This window comes from Neovison vison, chromosome 3, assembly GCF_020171115.1.
Source record: "Neovison vison isolate M4711 chromosome 3, ASM_NN_V1, whole genome shotgun sequence".
NCBI lineage: Eukaryota > Metazoa > Chordata > Mammalia > Carnivora > Mustelidae > Neogale > Neogale vison.
Genome location: NC_058093.1, coordinates 72,917,818 through 72,931,948, shown reverse-complemented (window position 1 = coordinate 72,931,948; position 14,131 = coordinate 72,917,818).

Below are 14,131 nucleotides of genomic sequence, written 5' to 3'. Positions count from 1 at the left end.
GCATCCATATTCTGCAACAGCTTGTAAAATCGTTTTTTGACCAAATTAGAGTTTTCTATTGGGATTATGTTATTTCAGGTAATAAATACGGAATATATAAAGTATCACCTGCCAATTAGCAGGTGATACTTTATATATTTATACAGAGAGGAATTTGAAAAGATAGATTTTTTTCCTCTCAGAAATATTGATAAATATGTTAACTTCAGTCTCAACTTTTTTCTAGTAGTGATAAGAATTTTATTGTGTAACAAGTAACATAAACTCTATTTTTGGAACTTCTGATTTGGTTTCCGGGTGATTTTTCTATCGTTGGCAATATGAACAATCCATTTTAAATTTTATGAACTACACTAAGAATACTAAAATTGCATGCCATCAAAGAGGACATAAAGGAGAAGACTGCTAATTTGATCACATGAAAAACAAAGCCAGAGTACAAACATGCATCCTATAAACAAAGGTAAAGGTAAAGACAAACTGGGAAAAGATATTTACAGCATATGACAAGAGGATTACATCCCTAATATATAAAGAACTCCTACAAACTAATAAGAATTTCAGGCAAATGTGATAACCACTACACTATGGAAACCAAACTAATAAGAATGTAAACATAACAATACGGAAAATTCAAACAGCAAAAAATATGTGAAAGAGCATTAAAGCTCATGAATATCAACTACAAATTAGAACAGCAATAGATATTTTCTCTTATGAAATGAATGCATATTGAAAATACTCAATGCTAATAGGAAAATAGAGAAACATATGTTCTTATAAACTTCTGATAGTAATAAAAATTGGTCTGAAATATTTTGTGGGCAGCTTAGCAAAATACCAGACTTAAAGATATGTATACCCCTTAGTTCAGGAATTCCACTTCTGGAAATTTATTTGTAGGGAACGCTTGGACGAACACATACAAATGTGTGCACGAGGGTATTCATCCCAGCACTGTTTATAACCAAAACTGAAATCAGTCTAAATGATTGCGGCAACTGGCTGGTGCCACGACCACTGGCGCGATACCACACATTACCTACAGGTTTTAAAAATAATGATGTAAATCTGTATGTATGTATGTATGTATTTAAAGATTTTACTTATTTGAGAGAGAGAGAATGAGAGAGAGAGAGAGAGAGAGAGCATGAGAGGGGCAAGGGTCAGAGAAGCAGACTCCCAGCTGAGCATGGAGCCCGATGCAGGACTCCATCCTGGGACTCCAGAATCATGACCTGAACTGAAGACATTCGCTTAACCAACTGAGCCACCGAGGAGCCCCTAAATCTGTATTAGCATGGAAAAATAAACCCCATGTTTTAAATGGAAAAAAGGGGGGGCTAGGAGACTGTATTTATGCTCCCACTTTTCCAAAAAATAATTAAACTCTGTATTTGTACAAGCAGAAAAGGTACAAATAGAGAAACGTTTTAAAGGATATAAACAAAAAGTAATAATGGCCATTAATCTTTGGTTATCACTGAGTTTAAAAAAATCACTAATTAAAGAAAGAGAAAAAAACAATGGATTTGTTTTTTATATTGGGTAGAACACACCAAAATGTGTTTCCATTCATAGATCAGATAGTAATACAAAATCATTTTTTGAAGATGGCATTCCCACATCTACTTCTTAAGGACACTCCAGGGGCATGGTCACGCCGGGCTCCCAGAGGATACAGACACCTGTGCGTTGAAAAATGTTGGTTAGTCAGTGAGACAAGTGTGGATCTAGGTGTAGGGCTTCCTGATAAGGGTTTCTTTAGGTTTTAAAACAACACCAGTGTGTGAGAATGAGAATATAACATGCCTCTAAAAAGAAGGCAAGGGTTGAGGAGTATGTGGGAACCCACCGGGGGAAATCTTTTCTCCTGAAAGCATGCTCTGTGCACTTCTGGAGGCATTGAACCCATCTGGCGTCGTTTTACAGACATTTCCCATCCACGGGCAAGCAGCTTCAGACAGGGAACAAGGCATTCATCGCTTTTTCGGTCGCATAGTGTGCTGGGTGTGTGCTATGTGCGGGGTGTTGAGAGGGTCTCCCAGCAAACAGAACTCCCACCGTCCACGGCCTGCCCTCCAGGAGCCCATGGGGAGGGTGGCAAGCAGATTGAATAGGCAGTTTCAGTGCAGTTTAATAAGTGCATCGTGAAGGTTGAGGGGGAGCTTACTGTGTCCTAACTTGGGTGGTAGGGGTCCCGGAGAGTGAATCCCAAGTGGGGCCCGAGGGGCGAGCAGCAGTGAGCAGGGTGTGCAGGAGGAGACTTGTTGGAGGTGTTGCAGGCAGAGGGACTGGTCTGTGCAGAGGCCTGAAGGTGATGGCGTGCTGGCGGGCTGCAGCGTGGCATGCGGAAAGGAAGCACAGTGAGCCAGGCAGCGGCCAAAGGGGGTCCCAAGTTTTCAATCCTGGCTATACTTGGCATCAATGAGCCATTCAACACATAAACAGCAAGTGAGCAAATACAGAACAAAGCTATACCCAGGCCCCACACCGTCTGATTAAATTGGCCTCTGTGTGGTAGGGGTGCTCTTTGAACTTGGCCCCTCGGGCCCTGCTGCAGGATGACCTCCCTGCCACCTGCTTGTCAGATTCCTTCAAATGGCAGCTCTCCCTTTATCCAGTGGGCTCCTGGCAAACCGCGTCATGGCAGCTAGGATGGGATGGGAAACGTGGGGAGAGAGTGAAGGGCCTGGCAAACCCGACTGAGAAGCTTAAATTTGCCTTGAGGGCCAGGGAGTAACTTGTTGAATATCTGTACATGCCACAAGCCACCATTAATTATAGAGACTTCAGCATGTTGGCCAAAGCTCTGGGATTTTTATGGGAACCACCTGGCTTGGTGGCTTTGTGTGAAGGGGTGCGGTATAAAAACCCCCCACAAAAATAGATATGCTATAGAATGGGTTATAAATCTATGCTTTGGTGCATTCAGAAGATACATTTCTGAATAGGTGATGTAAATTGAAAACCTGTAAAGCAAATAAGGTTGCTATTAAAAGAGTCAGTGAAGTAAAACCTCTTGAAATGTTAATAATAACTCCTAATTTATTTGTTCTGCATTATTTGGATTTTCAGTGCAGTATTGGGTTTTTCTAAAAGATGGTACACTCACAGAACATTTGCGTATTTATGTAAACACAAAGTATGTTTGGCTTCATCAGAGGAGAACAAGTCAGGGCATTTGGGAATATACATGGACTCATTTTCCTACTTAAGTTTGAAGTTTAGAAATACGATTTTGAGAAGGTAATTTAACCTTCCAGACACCTAATTTCCTCATCGATACCTGGAAATAATACGGCCACCTTGCAAGTTTGTAGTAAGGTAAAGCAAGTAAGCCATCTAGCATAAGGCCTGGAGCATAGTAAGTACCTAATACTTAGTAATAAGCTGCTTTCCAAAAGACTTATAGGGGTTTCAAAAATGTTTCTTGGAATTTGAACTCCCCCAGCCTTTCCTAGACTCTGTTTCCAGATTTTATGGTGAAGATGGTTGCTGTTAAATGTTTCTTATTTACTCATTAACGTCCTGGTATCTAACCAAAGCCAGAAAGAATAATACAGTGTTACTCAGGATGACAAGTTTTTGGTAGACAAGCTTCAAAATTCAGTAAGCCTTTTACGTAATTCCAAGCAGTCAAATTGGGAATGCATTTTATGGTTCACGCCTGGGAACTCCCTGGGAAATGACAGAATTCCCATGCTGCGGGTCCGACAAAGCTTGGGAACATTTCTGAAGCTTTTCTTTGGTTAGGGTGGATGGCAGGCAATACCTGCTTTGAAAATTTCCCAAGCCAAAGGATTTTTTGCTGTGCTGGAACTGACCCCAAGCTGCCAAGGGAGTACAATTCTAGCCAGTCTTGGTGCGGGACTTCTGCAGCCTTACCCCATGTGGTGAGGTGGTTGGAGGTGCCTCTTGTTTTCATAAGAGATGCCTGGCTGGTGCCATTTCCACCCTTAATCTCTCTAATCAAGAATAAGCTGTGGGGGCTCCCCGAGAGAGGAAAATTGCAAACTTTCTTGCAGTCCAGTTTAATACCCTCCCACAATTTTCCATGGCCTTTTGGAGTAAACGCTTGGTCTTTATGTAGGGCGAGCAGACATCCTGGTTTGCCTGGGGGACAGTCTCAAGCTGTACCTATTTTTCCTATGTTCTGTGGAACTCATTAAGCATCTCCTTTCATCCTTGAGTGTATTCTGGTTTAGACACATGCGATGTAATCACCCAAACTATCAGGCCTTCTTTTACCTGTCCCTTGCCAACCCCCTCAACTCATCTCCCACTTCTCCTTTGTTTACTTGGTACCAGCCGGTCTGGCCTTCTTTTCCTTCTTTGAGGATGTCAGCCTTATTGTTGTTTTAAGGCATTTGACTGTGTTTGCCCCCAGATCCTTTTTTTTTTTTTTTTTTAAAGATTTATTTGACAGAGAGAGAGTGCACAAGCAGGAGTGGGAGAGGGAGAAGCAGGCTCCTTATTGAGCTGGGAGCCTGATGTGGGGTTTGATCCCAGGACCCTGGGATCATGACCTGAGCCGAAGGTAGTTGCTTAACCAGCTGAGCCACCCAGGTGCCCCTGCCCCCAGATCTTTGCATGGTTTGCTACTTCCTGTCATTCCAGCCCAACTCAAGTGTCACCTCCCCAAGGATACCTTTACCCTGCTCTGCAGTGGCCTGCACTCTTAGTCCACACATTATTACTTCATCTAGTTTTACTTGCTATATATCCTAATCTGAAATTATTCTCCTAGTGTTTTTACTTATTGTCTGTAATCCTCCTCTAGAATATAAGTTCCATGAGGACAGTGTTCTCGTCTGCCATGTTTGCTATTCTGTCTCCCAGTCCTTGAACAGAGCCTGAAGGTGGTCAGTGAATATTTGAAGATGTGAATGAATGCACATGCTCAGCTTTTCTCAGAAAGAGAGGGAGACAGAAGTGGTTAATATGGGGGATTGAGTAGACATGCAGCTCATTCATTAAAAAAAAAACAACTTTATTGAGATTTAATTCACGTACCATGCATCTCCCCCATTTAAAGTGTTGGATGGTTTTTAGTATTTCCACAGACTTGCACATCTATCACCACTGCCCATCAGCTATGGAACATTTCATTGCCCCAAAAGTAACTCTACATCCCTTAGCCATCACTCCAGGTCACCCATACCCCTGCCTAGGCAACCACCAATCTACTTTCTATGTCTATAGATTTGCCTATTCTGGACATAGAATATAAATGGAATAATGCAATATGTGGTCCTTTATGAATGGCTTCTTTCACTTAGTGCAGTGTTTTCACGGTTCATTCCTGTTTATCATGTCATTTATTCCCTCAGATTTCCAAATTCTATATCCTGATCAAGTTAGACAACCAAGAGGCCATGTACTAGGATGGTGATAGTGAATCTCAGAGTTTTTTAACCGTGGCAGATCAGAATTACCCCCACCCCTGCTAGGGCACTTTTAGAAAACCTGGAGTATCTGCCTGTACTCTAGAGGCTATGCAATGCTGCCTGAGTTGAGACCATTGGTTTAGCCGGTTACCTTCACTGGGCTGTTAGTTAATGTTATGCATTTGACTTTTGCTTACTATTGCAAGTAAAGGTCATATGAAACTTGCAGCTGCAAGTATTGTTGCCTAAGGGGGCAGGCTGTTGGGGAATCAGATCTTGCCATTTTACAAGTATAGGTGCTGCCTACAGAGGGATGAAGAATACAGAGCTAGTTCTGACATGCTTGATTGTACCTCAGGCTTTCCCCTCTGTGATACTAGGCAAGTTGTTTAACTTCTTAACACCTCAGTTTCCTTATCTGTAAAACGATCCATCTTCTAGGAAGTGTTAAAAGAAATAATGTTTGAGAAGTAGGCCCCAAACTACAAAACATGTGAAAGTATAATTTGTCCCTATTGTTGTGGGAGGGTGGAATCATGGAAGCTTCCATCTAGGATAGCATGGAGTAGAAGGGGTAGGCTGAAAATGGGGAGGATTGATTCCCCTTCTAGTGCTGAGAACACCCTCACTTATTTTGATTTCTCTTCCTTCTTCTGCAAAATGTTTCATTTGGACCAGGTGATAACTGAAGAACCTCCAAGTGAAATGGTTATGCCAATCAGTAATTCTCTGACCCATCATAGACTTTTCTAATACTTCAAATGCCTTCCAGTGGCTTGGGCTGACTCTTACCTTGACATTGCTTTGAACATACAACTACTTCAATTTAGTTATTACTCAGATCCAACTATCTTTCGTGGAATCTACCTCCCAATATGCCCCACCTCCACAAAGGCACTTTATTTTTATGAACAATTTCTAAGCATACAGAGAAGTATAGAGGACAGTATAATGAGCAACATTTCTACCTAAAAATTTACCATGTTTCTTTTGTCTTTTTCTGAACTATTTTAGGGTTTTGGTTTTTTTTTAAAGATTTTATTTATTTATTTATTTGACAGACAGAGATCACAAGCAGGCAGAGAGGCAGGCAGAGAGACAGAGAGACGGAAGCAGTCTCCCAGCCAAGCAGAGAGCCTGATGCGGGACTCGATCTCAGGACCCTGAGATCACGACCGAGCCGAAGGCAGAGGTTTAATCCACTGAGCCACCCAGGAATCCCTGAGCTATTTTAAAGTGATGGATATTTCACTCTAAATATTTCCAGAATGCATACATAGAGTAATAATGACATTTTCCTGCATAGCCACAATAGCATCATCATACCTAATGAAATTAATAATTTTCTAATATCATTGAGCGTCTAGCCCATACTCCAGTTTTCACTCTTCTCAAAATGTCTCTTAAGTTACTCTGTTCAAGCCAGAATGTATTGCACTCCATGCATTTACAGTGTCCATTAATCAAAGCTCCCCTCCCTAAGCTTGTTTAATTCTCCTCAAAATTAACATGTTGAAGAAACCTGACTAGCTTTTCTGTAGGACTTTCCACTTTCCAGATTTGTTTGTTCTCTTGGTGGGGGGGTGTCATTTAACTCTTTACTCTAGCCTCTGTGTTTCCTGAGTACTGGGAGTTAGATCTCAAGGTTGATTAAATTCAGGTTAAACAGTTCTGGCAAGAATGCTTTGTGACTTTGTTTTAGTTGGATCCCACCCGGGAGCAGTGTACTACCTGAGCTGCAGAGGACCCCACCCCCACCACCACCGCTGAGAGGACTCCCACTGCTCACTATAGTTCTCATTCACTGATACTGGTTATGACAGCATTGGGAAAATTACAAAGTAGAAAAAAACTTAAACTTCTTATTTGGTTACTAATAATACAAATTGTATTAGTTTATGTGAACTGGTTAATATTCTTTCCTAATTGGGGAACAGCACTATTTTGATTCTGTAATTCATTAAATCATGAGCCAGATTCATTTTGTGATAACTTCTGTTTACTTAGACTAAAAGACCCTGTATGCATGCTTGATTTTATAGGTCATTGTGGTCTCCTCAATCAGAATAATTATCTGCCTGCTTCCCCCAAATCTAAGAGAACACTGTAAAACATTTTCATTCATAAGAGTACACACACACACACACACACACACACACACACCCTCTTGCTCCTATGTCCTTGCACGGTAAATATCAGTTGTAACAATAAAGACAAACAGAACATGAGAGATGATATTTTAAACAAACACAATATATTTATGTCATCCAAATTTCTCTCTTATACCATCTTTTCTTTGTTACAAATAAAGAGGAATAATGTAGGGGTCTGTTTATTTAGGATTTACTAAGAAATTAGTCTATTTGAAAGGGAAAATAAATGCAGGTGGGAAATCTTTTTATCTTTTTTGTCCCACTCTTATTATTCTGGATGGTTACAGGAAGACTTTCATCTATTTTCTAATTGTTTCTTGCACCTGGGAGTGTTTCCTCCCCTACCCACCCCCAACATCTATTGCTTCTTATAAAACCTGCAAGAAGAATCCAGACATTTCCCCTGAGCTACCATCTTGATTTCCTTCTATAGTGACATTAGCATTAGGCATTTCTCTGCTGTTTGATTCCTATATTACCTTTTTATTTTCCCGAGTTATATTCCTTGATTATCAGAACGTTGTGGTGTTACATACTTTTACATCAACAGTCTTTGTGCTTTTGTGATTGATGTATGTTTTTGCAGGCTGCTCCCTCCCTCTTTTCTTCCTCCCTTCCTTCCTTCCTCTCTTCTTTCCTTCCTTCCTTTCTTCCCCCTGCTGCTTCCTATTCTCCACTTCTTCTTGTACCTTTAATTTGCTTGCTATTGAAAAGACAGAATGTATTGTATTTTTTTTCTCTGAGTTTAAAAATCTGATTTCTTTGATCTGGAGATGGGACTATTTGGAGGGCAGCTTTTCCTTCTGTTTCCAGACCTCCTGGGGGGATTTGTACATTATGAGGAAAATGGAAACTAAACGGTCAGTTCTGTGTGCCGCCAGGAAGTGTTCAACGAATTCAAGTGCCTGCTGCTTTTACCTCATCTGTCCTTTAGGTCCTCTAAACAGATTTTATGACTTTTCAAATGTTGGTATTTCAATAGAGTTTGTTACATTATTTTTGAAAAATGCTTACAAAGTGAACACATTTGCAGTCAGGCCTGCATCCGGAACTTGTCATTTGTGAAATTGTGTTATTAAATGATCCTGGGTAATTAGTACAGAAGACAGTCAAAAATGATAAGAAATACTCAGTTTAACCTACTAAATCATTAAGTGTGGGATTTTATCATGTCACTAAGCCCAAGAGGGTGTGTGTGTGTGTGTGTGTGTGTGTGTATGTGTGAGAGAGAGAGAAATGAGCCAACTTCGAAATGTATAAGCTTCTAGAATTTTCTAATACAGTTTTTAGAAAGATAGAATTAGTTTTTCACTGTCCTTATCCCCCCCTCCCTCTGCCTCACCTGGGATGGGTGGATGGTTAACATGACTCTGTAAATTTACTGCCAATAAAAACTAACAAGAATATCTGCATTGAAATAGTTGTCTTGTGATATCACTTCTTAAATATAATAAATGAAACAGATATGATGCATAGCTTGTGCATACTCTTTGCATAGAGGTGAACAAGAGATTTACCATTTGGTATAAGATATTTACATCCGTTCATCAAAATATGACTCCCTTTGTAGTCTTCTAAAGCCATGCCTATAATATACATTATTATGGTAATTTAAAAATGGAACATAGAGTAGAAAAAGAACATGATAAATGCATATCATCTTACTCTTTATAGCTCTAGTAAATTTTGTACCTTAGGCTAGACTGAATACATTCTGAGTTTCTCACGCAACAATCATTTTGGAAATGCGTCAGTCAACAGGCTTCCTTTACTCATTATTATTTAGCCTAAAGATCTGAGGAATCTGTTTTTATTCTGTTATCAATTTATTTCCAAGAAATGTCCTTGCCTTTACCTACTTGAATGAACATTTCCTTTCGTCTCATTTATAATGATTGTAAAACTAGAGCTCTCTCCCCCCCCATTTCATCATCTATTTCCAAGGGTCGCACATTTCTTTTTTCCACAGGATGCGTTCATCTACAAATTAGAATAACAGATATTTCAGAAACAGCAGCTGAGCCTCTGAAAAAGTATTCTTCTCCCCTCTCCAAGCAAGGATAGAGAGTATCTTTCAGGTTTCTTTTATTTTCGAAGCATTAAATCCTTTCATCCAAATCCTGGAAAAAATAACTGGGAAGGCATTTGTTGAATTACACAAAGGGCATGTGGTTTCGACCTCGGCAGGAAGGCAGGCTGCAGCAGGGCTGTCCAAGCACTATCCTTCCCTGTAAAGGTGAAATGATTTAGAGGCCTAGAGAAACTTAATTTTTCTTGATCACCATGTGCAACCCGGAATTTTAATGGCAGGCATAATTAATTCTTCTGATGTTAATCATCAGGGCTGGGCTCCACAATTATCAGTCTGGTGCAGCTGGGGCATGGTGCAGACATGAAAAATTAGGAAAATGAATCAGTAATAGGGTGGCAGATTTAATCTGCATCATGAAAACAAAGTTAAAAAGAGGAAGATCGAGAGAATTTCAGCTGAAGCTTTTGTGCCAATGCACGGTGACAGAACTGAAAAATGTTGCCGATGTCCAAAGTGATTGGTAATTACCAAGCCATTGAATTTTTTATTGTCAATTTATCATTGCGCCAGAGGTTAAATTTAACATCTTCTTCTAAAGCCATCACTCTAAGAAGGCTCAGTGCGCATCACGTGGCTCAGAGTCAGTGAAAGGTTAATCAGGTATTTCTTTAGTTTGCATTTGTCTCCAAACTCCTTCCTCTTGGGCTATGCCGGGCCATTGCTGCATACCTGCCATGGGAGATTTTCCACTGTTCCTTACCTATGACTTTCAGATAAATATCCGATTATATTAGCCACACACTCCTCTCTCTCTGTTGGTATTTACTGAGAACACTGGTGCAGGAAAAGAATTATTTCTCAAGTAAGGAAAATCCGATCATTTCAAGCCCTGGGGATACTTAATTAAGGTACAGCTGAGACAAGGGGCACTCTCGTTCTCAGTCTCTGTCTCTCTCTCTCTCTGTCTTTCTGTTTTAAATGCTGTGTGGTCAGAGACATTGGAAGAAACTGTATGACTTCTTCAAACAAAACTAAAATTCTACAACAATTTTATCGGACTTGGAATCTCTCTCTTTATCTTTTTTTTTTTTTTTTGTACAGGATGTCCCTTTAATAATAGTTGGGAAAAACTTGCTTTAAAATGAAGGAGATATTTATCATTTCAAATACTGAATACTTCAAATAGCTGCTTCTTTAGAGAGCTTTCTGAAATATTTGAAAAGATTCAGCGCAAATATTGAAATTCCACTGGAAAAGCCTCCTCTTACTGATTTTTAGAGTGACTTGACTTAATGTGCTCACTGCCTGCATCTTTAATATCACCTGTTTCGTCTTTTTGTTCTGCTTGCTTGTGCATCTTCTTTCATATATTTTGAAATATAGAGCAGTCTTTTATTAAAGGAATGGTATATATTTTCTATAAATTAAAAATGGAAATAGCCTTTAGGGAGAATTGCAAAAAATCAATGTATACATTAATTACTGCAATTCATTACTCAAATAGAAATGGTCTCAGCCTTGCATTGGATCCAAATTTAGGGACGGAAGATGTTTGCAAAAGACAAAGCCTGTGCTCCTGGATCATGTTAATCTGTGGATCAAAGCCTCTGAATCCATGCCTGGTGGAAGCTCCTCAGGGGATAGGAGAGCTGGGCTCCATCCCGGCAGCGGGCAGTGAGTTATTACTGCTGAATACAAAAGCTGGTCATGTGACTGTCACCTACCAGCAGTGGCACAAGTCCTTCTCCCGCCCGGGCTTCCTGAGACCTTGCTTTTCTATAATTAAATCTCAACCATAAAAGCATACCTGTCAAATGACCTCCAGCTGCCCTCATAAACAACACTGGGAATTTTGCTGGTAGCGACTCTTTGCTTTTGGAAAGAATATAGGAAAATATCCTTTTTAGCTTCCTAGAGACTTCCCTCCCCTGCTCTACCTTTCCCCCCAATTCTCCCCACACTGAGCTTCCTCTCTCCTCTTGGAATTTAAGTAGGGGAGTGGAAAATGCACAGCAAATAAAAAATGTAGTGTAATTTATTGGAAAGATTCTGCTGTCTTCTCCTGAATTAGTAACCTGTCCTTTTAGGAAGAAGAGAGAGAAAGTGGAATGAAGGAATGTAATTTTTCTAACAGCATTTGGCTGCCTTTCTTTGATCATGTTTTATGACTAGAGGATAAATTACCATGTGAAGGTTTCTGTTTAAAACCTGAATATGTTTAGTATGATTTGAATCCTGCCATATTTTGCATAGCTGCCTTTTGCCTGAGCAAGTTTAATGCAAAGATCAGCAGCTCAGAGCATAGCACATACTAGCCAGTTCTTTTCTGCTCTTGGAATCCCCTACTTTTTAATTGGATTCTTTCCAAAACTGCAACTAATTAAGAATCAATTCAGGACCATTAGCAAGGAGGACAAGCTAGCCAGTGTTGCATATTTCAAAAGAGTTAGTTTTAATGAGAGGCGTTCCTGGATGAGGGAAAAAGAAACAGATTAAAGATAGTGTAGGGACCTTCTTCAGCTGAACTGAACGACTAATGGTACATGGAAAGATGCTGAACTTGTAGTCCTCTGTAATTGATCTACTTACTGTTCTTAAAGAAACTTTAAAAACATGAATGCAGGTATTTAGAGGTACATTAGGGGTTCAATAGCGATGTATAAATGTTACAAATTGTTGGCTTCTGTAGTGGAGTGCTCCTTTTTTATTGGAGAAACATATGCTGTCTGCTTTCAGACCCTTTAACCTCAGCATTGCCAAGCCATTTTCTCTTCCCTGGGCTTTGTACTTGGTGCACATCTGCTTTTCCAGACTGCAGTGCCTGCAGATGGTGCTTTTTAATTTGTTAAAGGGTTAGCGGTGCCATATTTTTGACAGCTGTTCTTGAGTTCCTTTACCACAAAGAAAAACTTTGGGAGAACCCGGTGTTTGGGAAGAGAAATTTGACACTCACATCCTCATTAGTCGCTTCTACTCTTTCTTGGATCTTAGTATCCAATCCTTCTTTGTTATTATGAGTTGTACGCAGGCTGATGGTTTCCTCTAGAGGACGAAGGTGGAAAGTTAGTATACAGTTAACCTGCTTTGAACTTCGTAGTATGAATATGTGTGTGATTTCAATGGGGCAGCTGAATATTTAATCATTAGAAAGGATAGGCAATAAATCAAATGTCTGAACTTGGATGCATTATCTGATATGCTTGATTTCAGACTTAACCTTCCTCATGGACTTCTGTCGTGAGAAATTACCTGGACTAAGTTTCTTCATTTGAAGCAATCATAACCCATCCACAGAGCTTTTATGAGCGTAAGGTAATAGCAATAAAAAAGAGATTGTTGGCTTCTAGCAGTGGACAAGGACAATAAAAATATATTACTCTACAGAAAAATAATTTTACTAAATTTAGGTTTGATAACATGTTTGAGATGGTATAGAGTAGACATTGAAAAGGTAATTGCAATACTATTGAAGACTTATTGAAGAGTGTGTAGGGCTAAGGAAAGTCACGTATGCTTATGGGCTAAGTTTTCTGTAGTTAAAATTGTTATTGAAAAAAAAAAAAAGAGCAGCTACTTTGAATCCAGGTACTGTTATTTACAATTGGCCTTGCAATATGGGGAAACATGGTCTCCCCTCTACATCGAGACAGTCACGTGGCCCATCATCCTTGATTCCTCCTTCACACTCCCTTTCCACATAGAATGAACCATCAACTCCTATGGATTTTCCCCTCCTTCATTTCTCAATCCTGGCCCCTTTACTTCAGCTCCTTTGCCTCTGTCTTAGTTTGGACTCCCATCATTTCTTGACTGGGTTAAGAACTGGGTGTTTCACCTCTGTATCTCTAGCCCCAGTGCCGTATGCACAGTAGGAGATCAAGAAAAATAAATTGTTGAATAAATTATCTGCTATTATGTATTAGGCCGTGTTTCAGGCTCTGAGGATACATCTGGAAATGGCACTCACCAAATCTCTGTGTTCGTGGATTCAGGCTCATGTGAATGAACACGCATATGAGCGGTCTGCCTCAAAAGCTCACTTGCCTGGGTGCTGTGTGCAGTGTTTGTGCCTTGTCCTAGCACACAGCTAGCCATCTGAACTACATGCAAAAGAAACCAGAAGGGGCGGTGCCTGGGTGGCTCAGTCAGTTAAGTGTCTGCCTTCAGCTCAGGTCATGATCCCAGGACCCTGCGTCAGGCTCTCTGTTAGATATCTTCCAGTCTCCAAATTAAACATTGAAATGTTTTGAAGAGGTTGAAGAGTGAAGTTACCTTGGGCCAAAGACCTGTGGGAGATTGTTGTAGTAATGGCCTCCAGTTTGTTCATGGCTTCTTTGTACCCAGGTCCCTAGGCAGTCCTTTCTTACGCTGCCTCTGAGCTTGACTTTGTGACTTGCTTTGGCCAGTGGTATAATAGCAAATATGAGACAGATGTGAAAAGCACTTGCACACTGGGGCTTGCTCTCTTCTGTTGCACAAGAGGCCGCTGCTGCTATCCCTATGTGAAGATGCTTGGCTAACCTGCTGGATGATGAGACATGTGACTTGGTAGCCCT